Source organism: Mesocricetus auratus, unplaced genomic scaffold, assembly GCF_017639785.1.
Source record: "Mesocricetus auratus isolate SY011 unplaced genomic scaffold, BCM_Maur_2.0 Super-Scaffold_100011, whole genome shotgun sequence".
Taxonomy (NCBI): domain Eukaryota; kingdom Metazoa; phylum Chordata; class Mammalia; order Rodentia; family Cricetidae; genus Mesocricetus; species Mesocricetus auratus.
In genome coordinates this window covers 4,601,635-4,617,446 of record NW_024429195.1, presented here as the reverse complement: position 1 = coordinate 4,617,446, position 15,812 = coordinate 4,601,635, and the positions used below count along the sequence as shown (strand labels likewise).

Genomic DNA, 15,812 nt, shown 5'->3' with positions numbered 1-15,812 from the left:
TTGTGTTAACCAGAAAATTATAGTTAAATGGAAAATTGAGAGTCCAAAAGACAGGCATTCAAGCAATAAGCCCTGTCATGTCAGGTGGTATTCCAAAAGCCTGTAAAGGAAGAAAATTGCATTGACAGAGATTTCAGTAATGGAAACTAGAATGAACTGTCATATTAATTAGACAAAAAATAACCTGTCAATTCAGATGGCTGTCTACCCTACAAATCCTGAGAACTAAAACAAACTATTTTCACTGGGAAACAGAGGGATTTAAGTTAACATCCCTTTATAAAGAAAATGTCCTTATGGTAGTAAAGATAGCAGAAAGAAAATTACTCTAGCCTATTAAGAGAAAATTAGATTAGAAAGGCAGACATACAAAATGTAGCAATGCACTGTTTAAGAGACCCTAAAAAAGACATAGGGCATAATTTCTGAAAGAAAAAAAAATGGAAAACAGCACTAGTAAACTTCTCTGGGCCATGGATATGTTTACCATCTGACGGTAAAGATGGTTTCTTAACAAGCATGCAATCGAACCAATCAAACTCTTCTCTTTAATGGGTTCGAATTAGCTGAAAGATATTTAGAAGAAAATAAAAATGGTGGAAAAAATAAGTCAAGCAAGTTCTGAGAAGAGCAGCGATAATGCTGCTTGGGGCCCTGTTATAGCAAAACACAATAGCTTCCTCGGCACAGTTATAGTTAAGTGATAAAAACAACTATGATAAGGCAAGAGACTCCAGAATCTCACTTGTATCTAGATAACAAGTTGTAGATGATTCCTGATATTAAATCATATGGTCAGATACTTAACTAACATATAGGTAGATTGACAAATTTCCAATTATAGTGGCTCTTTCAAAATACAACTCTTAGTGATTGATATTCAAGGACACAGGAAGTGAATGAAAAGTAAGTTAGTTGGCAAGTTTGCAATTGTCAAGGAAGGGAAGACAAATCAAAACTACACTAATGTATCATCACACCTGTAAGAGCTGCTCTTACTAAAAAGACAACAAGAGCCAGCGAGGACATGGAGGAAAGGGAATCCCCATGTACTTTTGATGGGAATAGAGGTTAGTAAAGCCACTATAGAGGTTTCTCAAAAATTGAAAGAAAACATTACTTCCATTCAGCATCTTCAGTACTGGGTATATATCCAAAAGGAAATGAAACTGAATCCAACCCATCAAAAAGACATTTGTTTTATAGAACTATTCAAACAGTCAAGAACTGGAATCATCAGACACATCCATAAATAAATTTTAAAAAATGAACAAAAACATGTGGTATCTACACACGTAGCTATATCAAAGAGTGAAATTCTATCATTTACAACAACCTGTCTGGAAATGGAGTTCATCACATAAAATGAAATAAGTCAACCACATAAAGACAATACCACATGGTTTTCCTGTTTGGTAGGGAATGGTGAGATGGCTAAGAGGAGCCAAGAATAGGAATAATTAGCCCTCAATGAGGGAAAGTTACCAATGGGTGGAAGTTTCAACTAGATAAAAACAGGAAGTTCTGGGTAGGATAGTCTTATACAACATTTTGACATTGTTACGGGACACCGTCATCTACCAAGCCCATGCTTAAGAGATGCATACTCTAGTTTCAAAAATAGTCACAACAATAATATTTTAGTAAATTTCTTACATTATATCCGTTTCTTTTCAAAGACATCTTTGAATCTCAGTTTGGGCACACCTGCTAAAGACTAATTATGCCCTTTTTGTTTCAAAACGTAAAAAAGACAGTATTTAAAATGATTTCACTACACAGAAATGGTGTTTGCAAAAATGAAAGTGTTTGTCCCAATTTGAACATAGCACAATGTATACATGTTTTTGAGGATCACGAGATGCATCATTAATATGTAAGTACTGCATGTACGAATTTTCAAAGTATATTTAATTTAAAATATTTTAAAAAGTGAACAGATTGACCAAAGTAGAAATCCTGGCTTCCCCCCAAAATTACATCTTGTTATTAGTAAACACTGCAAGTATGAGCCAGATATCAATTCAGTTGCATTCTGTAATTACTCACTGTGTCTCTATAGCATGAATAGTCGTGTGTATACTAAAACAAAGAACTGTTTTATAGAAGGAGTGTGACATGAATCTATGAGGTCTGGCTTAACAGTAGCTTGACAGGCTTTGGTCACACCAACCATGCCTCAGATGGCCTCATCTTTTCCAACAACGTTAATATACAGGTCTTTCTGATCACTCAAAATAGAAAGTACAAGCTGAAGATTTTCTCTGCTGTTTCTTGTACATATCCCTTTCTCAGACAGCACTCACTGTTTCCTTCCCACATAATGACTACTCCTAGGTAGTAGGAGACGAATAAGACACTGGATGTCCATGCAACCCATTTTAGTCTGTAACCAGATGTGGGTTTTGCGTTTTAACTCTTCTTGCAATGATCTGCATTGATAGTTTTTAGCCTCAAGTTGCATGCTTGTTAGTTGTCTTTTTCTTTTTGTATTTGCAGGTGTTGAACCCAGAGTCTTATGCAAAATAGGCAAGTGATCTAGCACTGAGCCATATACCCTGTTATGCTTTTCGAATGTTGTGTAGATAGCACAGGTGTATAGAACAATGCATTCTCTTCAAAGACTGTGCCGACAGCAAACTAGACTTCTGAAAAAATGATAGGTAAAATATGTAGGAATGTTCTAGTCATATGGTATAGATGTTTAGTGAATGCATATTTTACGTATTTATGCAAATCTGGGTACTTAGCTACAGATGTGTATTTAAGGCTATATCTCTATTTAGACGAGGCTTACATAAAAATCATTTCTATCTAAACTTGATCATACTTTATTAAAATATGTTTTTTGAGAAATACAGACCTAATGTTTTGGGAAGAAAGCCTCTCTACAATTTTTTTTCCTGTACATGATGCTCCTTATCTGGGTTGCCTATTTTTACTTGAAGCCCTCAAGTCAATAATCTGAGGTGGGCAAAATCTAAGTATACATCCTCTGACTAATGCAGGAATACTTTGCTATGTACCTTTTCTCATGAAAACCTTTAACTGAATTGTGAGGAACTTAATCAGACTTCTCTAGCCCTTAAAGTGTGAGATGACCCTTCCCAATGGAATTTATTAGTATCTCCGTAACTTCACCAGTCAGATGAAGTAAAAAAAAATCACCAATGGCTTCAGGAAGCCATTTGGCTTTGTGTTCAACATACTCTCTTTTTCAAATGCAATTCAAGCTGAACAAGTCACCCTTTGTTCAGAACTGACATGCGATGAAGACAGACTCAGCCTCTTACGTCAGTAATAATTAAACTCTAATGGTTTCTCCATTTATGGTTTAGCTCCAGACACTTCTGCTCCTACGCAGAGCCTTCCAGATGGAGGGGAATGCTTCAAGTGAATTTGTCATCTAGTTCCGGGAAGCATAGGCTTTAACTGACTGATAGGCTAGTATAACTCTTTATCACTGAGCCTCTTGATGGTGGGATTTTATAACTCTAAGAGACCCTTTTCTGCACGAGTGTTAACTGAAAGTGTGTCCACCCTTCTCTCCAGACTCTCTGAGCCATCTTGTCTATTATTCATCCTAGACATAGCAGCACTGGCTAAAATTTGGTCTTCTTGTTGACCCCCGCAAGTCTTTGATTCTTTCCTTCCATGCCATCATTTTGTCTTGTTGTTACAACTTTGCTCTCCCAGACTTTGTGCTAAAGCAACATGTAGCATTACATTGAGTACACGGTGAACATCTTTTTAATTATCTCTTTTAATTTTTGAGGTTATTGCAAACATTTTGCTCGGCCCTCATAGGATGCGGACCATGGATATGAAGGTTGTCAACTTCCTGTGACACCCACACATCTCGGGATGATGTGAGTCACTATCCGTGGACACCATCGCTGACCTCGAAACGGTGAGAAGCTCATCTGCCACGTGCAGCAGGAGTGTGCAGGGGCATGTGACAGACTATCTAGCGTGGAAGAGAGGGTTCCAGGAGAGAGATGATGATGCTTGTCACCTAGGATAACAGATGCAGAAACCTTAGTGTGAGTTTTTCCACCCTCCCTCTGTTCCCGATGTGTTTCATTAATCACCTAGCATATTGCCTGATTTCAAATCCTTCCTCCTTCATTTTGACAGGCATGTGAGTCTGAGCATAAGGCAATGGTAGAAATAGCTTGACAAAAGTGAGTTCACAAAGTACTTGCAAGGCTATTTGCGCAGTTCCAGATTGTTTTAATTGCAATAATAGTTGTATTTTTTATGCAACTACAAACAGGCATTATTAATTGTGGTGACCTTGGCAACCATATCCGTGAGTTATATTTTTCTCTGCCTTATAAAAATGTGGTCCTTATTTTACTCAAAATGCTTTGTGCATTATTTCCTTGTTGGTCATTTACAAGCCTTTAATCATGAGGCTAGAATTTTGACTTCCTTTCCTGAAATATTTAATGGTCCAATGCCAGATTCCTCTCTTCTGCTTCATGAGAATTTTATTAAAAAGCTGAAAGAACTGGTCTCTCTGCTATTTGGGGCATTCCAACCTAACAGAGTTAGGGTGGAATAATTCAATCAGCTTGCTGGCATTTGGCCCCAAGTATCCTTTAAGTAACTGCTATAAACCCCTTGCCCCAGCCTGCTGCATCCACATTCTAAACTTATCCCACACAGACCTTATTATTTCTCATAACAGTTTGTCTTCTCTTTCCATACTTCGGTCCGCAGTGATCTGTACTGGGTAGGAGCCATGGAAACAGGCTGGGTAGTCTGGGAGAATCTTGAAACCGCAACAGAAAACAAGGGGATGGGAAGACATGTCGTACCTCACCTGCATGGTAAAGATGGCGAGTCCCAGACTGTCGCTTACTCTCTGAAATTCATGGGGTGGAGTCTAGTGAAGTGCTATCGGGCCCAAGAATGTTTTCTACTGATTGAATTGAGCATATTTCAGACACAGCATTAATGTAAAGCCACGTGAGCAGCGTATGGCGCAAGTGAAGAAAGTTGCTCATTAATAATAATCACAGCAAGGACAGGGAGGTAATGTCACACTACTGAGCTAAGCAGGGGAAATGTGTTCCTCGTTAAAAGTGTGCTTTGTGTTTTGGCAGTCAGTAAAAAAGTGTGTGCACCAGTTCTGTTCCTTTAATAAAATCATAAAAAGGAAGAATGTGGCTTGAGCAATGTGATCATCTACAAATAAGATAAGACTGCATGAGGGTCTGGAAGCCAGGATGAAAAGTATAAAAAGCTATTATGGAGCAAAACCAGCAAAACCAATGACTCATAGAGGACGGTAAGGAAGGAACAACATAACAGTGTTTGCAATGGAGTTTGACGGCTTCCTAGCAGGGAATATTGAGCACAGTCAAAGGACGAAGGTGGATTCTGTACTTGGTTCTATTGCTCTGAACAGAACCAAGAGTTCTGAACAGCAATAGAACCAGGGAATATACCTCACTCCCAGTCAAATCATTTCCTCAGAAATCTGTCGTGAGTTTCCATAAATAAACTTCTTATTTTCATTTCAGTTTAAACCTTTAGAAGACAAATTACTTAATGTGCTTAACATCTTGACAAATTCATCAAAGGTGAAGCTTTCTTCTTCTTCTTCTTCTTCTTCTTCTTCTTCTTCTTCTTCTTCTTCTTCTTCTTCTTCCTCCTCCTCCTCCTCCTCCTCCTCCTCCTCCTCCTCCTCCTCCTCCTCCTCCTCCTCCTCCTCCTCCTCCTCCTCCTCCTCCTCCTCCTCCTCCTCTTCTTCTTCTTCTTCTTCTTCTTCTTCTTCTTCTTCTTCTTCTTCTCCTTCTTCTCCTTCTCCTTCTCCTTCTCCTTCTCCTCCTTCTCCTCCTCCACTACCTCCTCCTCCTCCTCCTCCTCCTCCTTCTCTCTCTCTCTCTCTCTCTCTCTCTCTCTCTCTCTCTCTCTCCTTTCCCTCCTTCCTTTCTTTCTTTCAAGACAGGGTTATGGTAAATTTTTCTGACTATTTTTTACTTTCTATTAATTTTCTGCACTAACTTGTGAGGTGAATACTAACTTTTATGAAGGTGATACTCAAACTCACGTTAAAAATTAGTTTACCTTGTTCAACACTTGTTTGAGAAGCTTCACACTTGTCTAATCATACACTTGTATAATTATACATTTCCCCTCTCTTACAAACAAGAGCAACTGATGGGGAGAAATGACTCAAACTCCAAAGTCTCCGTTATTAATAAGTTACGGGCATGAGATGCAAATTCAGGCCTAACTACATAAGTTTTTCCTTTTCTGTTCTCTGAAGATAATTCCTTGACATGGGTAGTTCTTCTAAATGTGTTGAAATGAAGGCATGAGTATAAATTAAAGGACAGACATATTTTCATTCTTGACTGTATTACCTTTCTTTGCTTCAACATTTACAAATTCTATTAAAAGTAAGCACTCTTAATTGGAGACCTAATGTAGTGAAATTAAACTTTACTGGGTTTTTATACAGAAAGGTGTTTATTTGTGGTTTCCAAATATCACCACAGAAGAGTACACTACCACAACTATCACCAGCTGTGCATCATCTGTCCCAACGTGTCATAGTCAAATCACCTTAAACAGAAAAATGATTGTGTTTCCTCTAATAAAACACTAACACAACATTTCTGTTTCATCTAACCTTCCTAATAAGCAGGACATACCGGCTCTGGGTGCACACTTTCTCCATGATGGGGAACTGAAGTCACTGCTGCGAGTCAGAGGTGCAGAAAATGTGAATTATGACCTGAATCTGAGCCCAGCAACGTCTTTAATGCTCGATGAGACTGCTGTCAAAGACGGAGGGAGACACAGTGAGAAAATCAGTGTGAGTCTTTTCTTTTGGCATGTGTATGCGGTATGCATGCACATACACGTGTTTGAATGTACAGGGGTGTGCATGTATGCATGTACACGTAGACGTGGGGTTGACACTGGGCAACCTATTGTTCCCCACTTTACTTATTGATGTAGAGTCACTCCCTGAACCTAGGCACGGTCAATTCTGGCTCATCTAAGCACCAATCAAAGTTTTCCTCTCCGGTGATGCTAATTCATGTCAAGCTGGCAATGAAAGCTAAGTAGGAGATACTAAAATTATAGAAAAAGCTCATTTGTTGGACATGAGCTCTGAGAATGACTTGAGACATCCAATAAAATGGGAAGCAAAACCCTACCCAAGAGATGGCTCAAATTTCCTGGTCATGAAGACATGGCTGTCTTTTATGGCTCTTACGTCATACTCAAGCTATGTTCAGCATGGCTTATCTTTCTCTCATACAACCCTGCTATACCAGCATCATTGCCCTACAAGACCTCTCTACTGCTTGCATCACAAACCCCTACTGCCCTTGTTCTAACTCGTGGGTGACCATGCTTATCTTCCACCTTACAGCTCACAATTTTCAAGCTAACCATAGGTGTCCAAGGTGATTATGTGAGAAACACTAAAAGAGAGGGGGGGAAAAAACCTAATCCCTGTTTACAAAACAAGTACATTTTAGTTTCACATCTGGCAGGAATAAGTCAGTAGGGAAGAAACATTCCTACATAAGGAAAATTTAATGATATTGAAACTTATCCAAAGGTGGGTCTGGTCTAGTGATAGCAGCTCAGAGTTTAAAAGCATTTGCTTCTCTGGGAAGAGACCAAAGTTCAATTCTCAGCATTCGTGTCAGACAGATCACAACCTCTTGCAGCTCCAGCTCTAGAATATTCAATTCCTTCTTCTAGTCTCCTTGAGTAACACACATACATACCCACATAAGTGTGTGCATGCGTACACACAAATGCATGCATGCACACACACATGCACGCACACACACATGCATGCACACACACACGCACACACACACGCACACACACGAAACCTTAAATTAAAGGAAAACAAAATTGCCCAAAGCAGAGTTTCATGACACAGCAATGCTTCCTTAGCTATTGCTCCTTACCCTAAGTCTTGTCAGGAATGGGCAATGATGTTGTTGGGGGAAACATAAGTGAGGGTGCTTCAGTGTGGTCCCAGAAATGCCATTTGACCCACAGCATGGACTCCCATTTCCTTGGAGAATTTTGCACAGGAAATTACTGCTAGCAAAACTAGTTACACAGACAAGATACAGTAAGGTTTCCACAGTGTGTGCAGATGTAGCTGCACCGTGCTACTGAATACATTGCATCTACTAGAGAAGGTTCTGCGGCTAAACATGTATATCTTGGAGTTCTCCAGGCATTACATACTTTACCTAGGCTATAGAATGTGTCCACCCCTTCCTCCCAAGGCAGAATTGTATCTCAAATCCTCATGCAAAAAAAAAAGCTCACTCTGCTCACTGTTTTGAGGCATTTAGTGAAGAAACATTTTTAGATTATTTGCATAAGTATGACTGTGTGCCCTTTTCATATAACCCAGTTATGGCAACAACATACAATTTTGGATGGAAGAACCCTTTGTTATGTCTGGCTTTGCAATAGATTTCCAAGCAAAGTACATATTGACCTCGGTTTAAGCACAGAGAAGAATGTCTGCTGCTATCAGGGTGGTGCTAATTGCATGTGCTACATAAATAGTTCTGTTCAAGCCACCTTCAGATGACTAATATTCATTTTCAGTTCTTGCTAGAAAAGGCTTTTGTGCATTTAAATTGTTCCATCAAAGAGAAATTGCTGAGAATTTCTCCCCCTCTCACCTCCCTGCCCTTATTAAAGAGTCCCCACTAATAAGAAAAAAAAATGAGCATTAGTGAAATAATGATCAGCACCTAAACTGCCCTTTCCTAACTGCGTTTTGTAATTACAGGTTGCTGCACAATTAGAATCATTTCATTTTAACAATGCTGGACATATATAAGCACCTAATACCTCTCATGGGGTTAGGTAAAAATGTATATTATTTCTTACTTTTCATAAAGTACTATCACCAAGAAACGGGGAGGCAAAACCTTCATAATAACAGCAAGAATTGCTACATCAGAATTCCTAACACATTGTCAAGCATTCCGAGTCTCTCTCATACTGCCTATTCTGTGTTTCATAAACACTAGCATCTGTTTCTAATCCCATGTCATGTAGTCAATCTGTCTCTGTTTAAAGCCAAGAGGAAAGATGACCTGATGTTTCAAGGCAGAGAGCCTGCCCAGAGAAACTGCTAATTGTCAGGAAGGTGGACTGCTCTCCCGGAGACTGACAGATGAGAAGTTGGATGGTGAGCATGACATACCCACTACCTGCTTCTCCTAGAGTCTATTTCGGGAAACACACAACTGTGAAAGTCGGGAAGAGTAGTGTGTATAGCTGCAGTTGCATTCGTGGCTATTTGTACCTTGGACTGATTTTTATTTCCATTAAAAAAACACTATTGCTATCACCAGACTGCTGTGAATCTTCTTTAATATCTTCCTAACTCTTTCTTTATCCAGATAGAATTATTTCTTATTATTTTAAATAAAAGTTTTAAGTGGAAACAAGATGTAGTTTCCACCTAAAAGCAAAAGTAGCTTTGCTAGCGTTCATTATTTTTTTCTCTTGTAACAAATAACTAAACAATATATATTTTAATATACAATTTAATTAGACACATGCCTTGATAACTTGAAGGTAAAAGCCTAATATTGTGACTGTTCATGCTGCTCAAGTATCAGATACTGTACCTTTTATGAGAGAATGGAAAGTTCCCACTAGAACATCTGGGAGTAGATATAGGAAAAGTGATGATTACATCACCAATCAGAAGAACTATAACTGTCAGCACCAGAAGAGATAAAGATTAAAATAAAGCAGTTAAAATATGAGTAAGGTAACTAGTTTCAAACAAGTTAATGAAGTCTGAGAAAGAGAACTAAACCCTAGAGATAAGTTGTGCATCTTAGATACCATGTGCACCTCAGACTTCATGCATTTTAAATGTTTGGTTATCACGGAATCTGATATCACATTTATCCAGTTTTGTTATAGTTCAGGCTTTCTTGCACATTTAAGAAAATTTTTGATTCTCATTAGAATATTTTGTGATCTTCTAGTAACTCTATTTGACCTCTTCTATGAATTAAATACAAGCAGAGATTTGTGTGTGTTTGTGTGTGTGTGTGTGTGTGTGTGTGTGTGTGTGTTCTTTTGGGGTATCTTCAATGCCTAGCAAATAGATATGATCAGAAATCATACATATGAAAGGGTCTAAGAACATGAGTCTATTAAACACTGAAAGAAGTTATGCTGCTCAAATCCTCACTAGTTATGGTAGTTCAGATCAAAGTTCCATGATGCAGCCATTCACAATACAGACAGCTATATGACAAGTTCATGTCTACATGGTCCCAGGGATGAAAACAGTTGTTTCTAATACCCTGGTCAACTGAGAAGAGTGGGCTACAGTTCAAGAACAAAAGATTAGCTACATACTAACTAGGGGTTGCTTTGTAGTGCTGGGAACCAAACCGAGCGTTTTACAGATGTTAAGCAGGTGTTTACCTTAATACTGAGCCACAACCTCAGCCTCGAGGTTTTACACAGGAGATGAAAAAAAACCCTCAGGTTCTGAGTACAGTGGTGTGTATTTGCTGTGATGAAAACTTTTAGAATTTTACTAAGCATTTATTTTGGATCTGTAAGAGAAACATTTTGATAGATCGTAGTCCTGGAGTCTGGGTGATCCTGGCAAGTTGAATTAAAAGTTAGAAGCACCAAGATTACCTTAAAGAGAACTAAATCTAAATTCTGAGCTTCCAGTTAGATGTGTCCACTACAATGACGGCTAAAGGACATTTTTTAAAAATCTACAGGGTCAAACAGTTTGAAAAGACAACATCACAGTGGGCGAGAGACAAGAACCAAGTATTGGAAGTTGGGAAAGCAGATGTAGGAGTGCTGGGGTCCGGCCTGCATCAGTCCTACGCTACAGGGGTCATCTATCCTGAACTGATGTCTTTGGGGCTGTTTCTGGAACCAGCTGGACAACCCCGGGTCTGACTCTGAGGGCGGGGAGTGTGGATCAGGGAAGCCCTAGCTACCCAATGGCGTTAAGAACAAGACAGAGACATCTTGTCATTTCAGGAGGGCCCTCAGTCCATACTGGAGACCATAGTTTATTCAAGCATCCTCTTAAATAGCTTTCTAAAAGAAGGGGCACTGGCAGAAGGCATCTGTTATCACGAAACACTTCCTTTAACTCTAGAGTTGGTCCTAGAATGCACATACACAAGTCCTCAGACTTTCTGTAATGGCACGTTGTCTCACAAGTCTTCGCATGTGTTACTGACCCCCAGGCACATCCCACTAGCCCCCATAATGGGTGTGGGGCCTAGGTCTATTGTTACACAAACTATAAGTCATTCTCCACTGTGGCCAGATCATCTGGAGATAACCAGCCTACATCTAAAAGACAATAGGAGATTTGAGCTCCTGGAATTGAGATGAGGCCTATATGAAAATATCATATTCAGTCCCAACATAGGTGCAGAGGTGATTTTTGTTAATGAGATGTACAGGAAGTGTAATAAAAAAGAAGAAAGCTTTTGGAACTTGTAGTCACCAGGCCCTTTTGAACACATTGAGGTAAGCAGTGGATGGAAAGACAGAACCTCCTTCTCTCAATCCTCAAAATCCACAGGATAGACTTAGATTTTCTCCCAGGAGGCATAGATATGGGTAGGAGAGTTGAGAGAATGAACATCAAAAGAAACTTATTTCACCAAATTTGTTTCTTTCCCCATTTCCATTGCCAAAAGTAGAAAAAAATCAGCTTTGTATCCAGAAGAAAAGATAACAAAACATTCTAGACTTTGTCCAGGGGTAAATCCAGCCAAATGTTGGTATTTTGAAGTTCCTCAAGCATGACATGACCAGACCCCAACTGATCACCACCCATCTGTGAAAATCAACTACTCTGCCTGTGCGCAATGAGTTTTTGACCTGAACTGTTGTTCCAGCTTTCTATTTCAGGATTCTAAAGAAACAACATCCCAAGGAATCAGATTAATCTTTAAAGGGGAAAACAATCAGAAAAATAAGGCAGGGAAGAGAACTCTCAGAACTCTGAATTATGTGCTAAAAGGAAAGGAGTCATGTTTTACCCAAGACATGGGGCATTATGAAAAGAGTACATTAGACTTGGAGGAAGAGGTAAGTGACTGGGCAATACTGCCCTCGAGGCCCTAGGACACAGGGGATACATCCTTTTCCCCAAGCCATCTACAGAAGCCCCAGTGACTGGGTAGCAGCATTACCCCCACCCACCCCAACCATCCCCTTACTGTATCAGCTGCCAAGGGAGCCACGTGTCCCACCTACACCTGGAGGAAGAGGTGAGTGTCTGAGCTGCAGACTGGACAGCCCTGCTCTACAGGCACCAGCCCCCTCCTCCAACTGTGGCAGATCCCAGTGGCCCACCCCACCCCATCCATCCTCTACTGGAGTGACAGTGACCAGGCAGCAGCGCCCTCCCCACCCCCTCCATCCATCTGCCACCTGCCACATCAATGACCACCAGAGTCACAGGCCCCACCTGCACCTGGAGGAAGAGCAGGCACCAAAACTGAGAACCCCATCGGGACCAACGGGGGGAATAAAGGAGTAGACAGCAGCATAAGAGCACATTCAGCAGCATGAAGAACGACACAGCAGCACCAGAAACCAGTGCTTCCACAACAGCAAGACCTGAGCATCCCAATGCAGATGAAGCAGAAGAATATGACCTCAAAAATAACTTTGTGAATATGATCAGAGGCCCTCAAAGAGGAAGCAAAAAATTTCTCTTATAGAAATGGAGGAAAAGACAAAGAGAGAGACAGACAGACAGACAGACAGACAGAATGAGAATTCTGCAAATGGAAAATCTGGGTAAACGAACGGAACTACAGATGCAAGCATAACCAACAGAATGCAAGACACGGGTGAGAGAAAATCAGGCATTGAAGATGCCAAAGAAAAAATAGATTCACCAGTCAAAGAAAACATTAAAGCCAGCAAAGTCCTAACACAAAACACACAGCAAATGTGAGACACCATGAAAACACCAAACCTAAGAATAATAGGGATAGAAGAAGGAAAAGAATTCCAGCTCAAAGGCCCAGAAAATATATTCAGCAAAATAGAAGAAAACTTAACCAACCTAAAGAAGGACATGCCTATGAAGGTACAAGAAGTTTACAGCACACCAAATAGACAGGACCAAAAAAAATGTCCCCTCACCACACTAAGCATACAGAATGAAGAAAGAATATTATGGTCTTCAAAGGAAAAAAGTCTAAGTAGCATACAGAGGCAGACCTATCAGAATTATGCCCAACTTCTCGAAGGAAACATTTTTTAATGGACAATGTTTGGGTAAATACCACACACCCAAATCAAATCAAGACCAGATAAAAAATTAAAACAAATCTGTAACCCCTAAGGAAATGGAAGCAGTCATCAAAAGTCTCCCACCCATAAAAAGCTATGCCATATGGTTTCAGAGCAAAATTCTACCAGAATTTCAAGGAAGAACTAAAACCAACACTCCAGTTGCTACATATGAAAGAAACAGAAGGAACATTGCTGAATTCTTTTTAGGAGACTACAGTTACCCTGATACCCAAACCAAATAAGTACACACATAAGAAAGAAAACTGCACACCAATATCCTTCATGAACATCGACACAGAAATACACTTTTAAATACTGGCAAACCGAAGCCAAGAACACATCAAATAATCATCCACCATGATCAAGTAGGCTATATCTCAGAAATGCAGAGATGGTTCAACATACAAAAATTTGTCACTGTAATCCACCCTATAAATAAACTGAGAACACACACACACACACACACACATGATCATCTCATTAAATGCTGAAAAATCCTTTGACAACATTCAAAACCCTGTCATGATAAAGGTCTTGGAGAGACCGGGGATACAAGGAACACACCTAAAGATAATAAAGGCAATGTACAGCAAGTCAACATCCAACATCAAATTAAATGGAGAGAAACTCGAGGAAATTTGCTAAAATCAGGAACAAGACAAGGCTGTCCACTCTCTCCATATCTATTCAGTATAGTACTTGAATTTGCAGCTAGAACAATAAGACAGCAATATGAAATAAGGGGATACAAATTGGAAGGGAAGAAGTCAAAGTTTCACTATTTGCAGATGATATGATAATATGCATAAGTGACCCAAAATTTCTACCAGGGTCTACAGATGACAAACACATTCAGTAATATGACAGAATACAAGATTAACTAAAAAAAATCAGTAGCCCTCCTATTTACAAATGATGGGCTGAGAAACATCACCCTTTACAATAGTCACAAATAGCATAAAATATTTTGGGGTAACTAACCAAACAAGTGAATGTATGACAAGAACTTCAAGTCTTTGAAGAAAGAAATTATAGACGATATCAGAAAATGGAAAGATCTCCCATGGTCCTGGATAGGCAGGATCAACACAGTAAAAAATGCCAATCATCACAGCACATGAGTAGATAAATCAATGTAGCAGAGATGAGCACACACTAAAAGTCAGAGTCACCTGAATCCTGTTAGTGCACAGGACGCACCTGCGTGTGATAATGACAAGGGCTGCTTTCAGCCTTACTTTCCTCATCTATGAAGCAGAAGCATTATAGCTACCTCGGGAGACTGCAGAAGACATGGAGGCATATTTCAAGCGACAGAAAGAAGACAGTGTGGAATCCAAGTATTAAGTTAGGTTCCAATGCTGTACAAAGTAACGAGGTAATTCCCTTGGCCTCACCTAGGACATGTCTACGAACCAGAGACTGGATGGAACACGGTTAAAAGTGGTAAACATCAGCACTTAAATCATTCTATTAGGTGAAATACAACAGTGGTCACCATACTAGAAACAGACAAACTGCAGGGCGGAATGGAAGGATAGACTGTCTTCTTCAGGGGAGCAGGATGATGGAGGGGGGCGGGGGAAAGCTCCAAATGGGAAGGAAGCTGCCTTTCTCAGGTGATCATTACAGGGAATCAGACGGCAACAGGAAGCGCCAGTGTGAGAGAATAGAGCCACCCGAACAGACGGCAGGTTGTGCACAGAATCGGATGGCAGTCTGATGAGGCTAAGATGCCAGCCTCAGTAGGGGAGGAGGTCTGAGGGACGGGTCAAACTGTCACCACTTTGGTGGCAGCAGTAGGCAACCACCAGTCCCGCGGGGGTGGGGGCGGGGGGGGAGGAACAATCTCGCGGCGTGTGTGTTCTAAGACGCAAGCTTGGCTTGAAGCTTGGAGAGCGGAAAGGGTGATGACTAGGATGGAGTAATGAGGAAAGCCGCATGGGCGTTGCGGAGCAGAGCCAGGCAACAAGTCACCAAAATGAGATCAGTCGGTGCTGGTAGAACCAGAGGAATGGCTGCTGAGACACACGCGGGGTGTTATTTGACAGCACGTGTGGGCAGATGACGAGCAGGAGAGCATGCGCCTATCTTTATCACCTATGAAAACATCACGGAGCAGGTTTTCTTAGGGGCATCCTCCTTTTTGTTTCATTATGGGGAAGAAGACGCAGGAGGCAAGGTGGAAAGTTCACGTTGGCCTGGTTCTTCCAGGAGTGCTTGCAATTGGGACTCTGAGCGTGTTGTAGTTATGGCCTTCAGGAAATGCTTTAGGGAGACCAGATAGATAGATAGATAGATAGATAGATAGATAGATAGATAGATAGATAGATAGATAGATAGATAGATAGATAGATAGATAGTCAATTGCTGGCCACTTGCAAACAAGGCAAAGAGAGGGAGATTCCGTAGCTCTGGAGAAGACAGAACTGTCTGAGAGACCTGGAACAAAGCGTTTAGTATCACAGCAAAGC

The 15,812-nt window shown here is 40.4% G+C and overlaps 1 long non-coding RNA gene across 2 annotated transcripts; it reads right to left on the bottom strand.

Moving 5' to 3' along the window:
• Positions 1 to 3,753: 3,753 nt before the first annotated feature.
• On the bottom strand, positions 3,754 to 6,796 carry LOC121143363. 2 transcript variants are annotated; one of them, XR_005880570.1, is made up of 3 exons: positions 6,669 to 6,796; positions 4,674 to 4,828; positions 3,754 to 4,015 (listed from the first exon to the last, which is right to left on the bottom strand). It is a non-coding gene; the product is annotated as an uncharacterized LOC121143363 (long non-coding RNA). The 2 variants fall into 2 exon arrangements; XR_005880571.1 differs by having other exon boundaries at positions 4,674 to 4,777.
• Between the last annotated feature and the right edge of the window lie 9,016 nt (positions 6,797 to 15,812).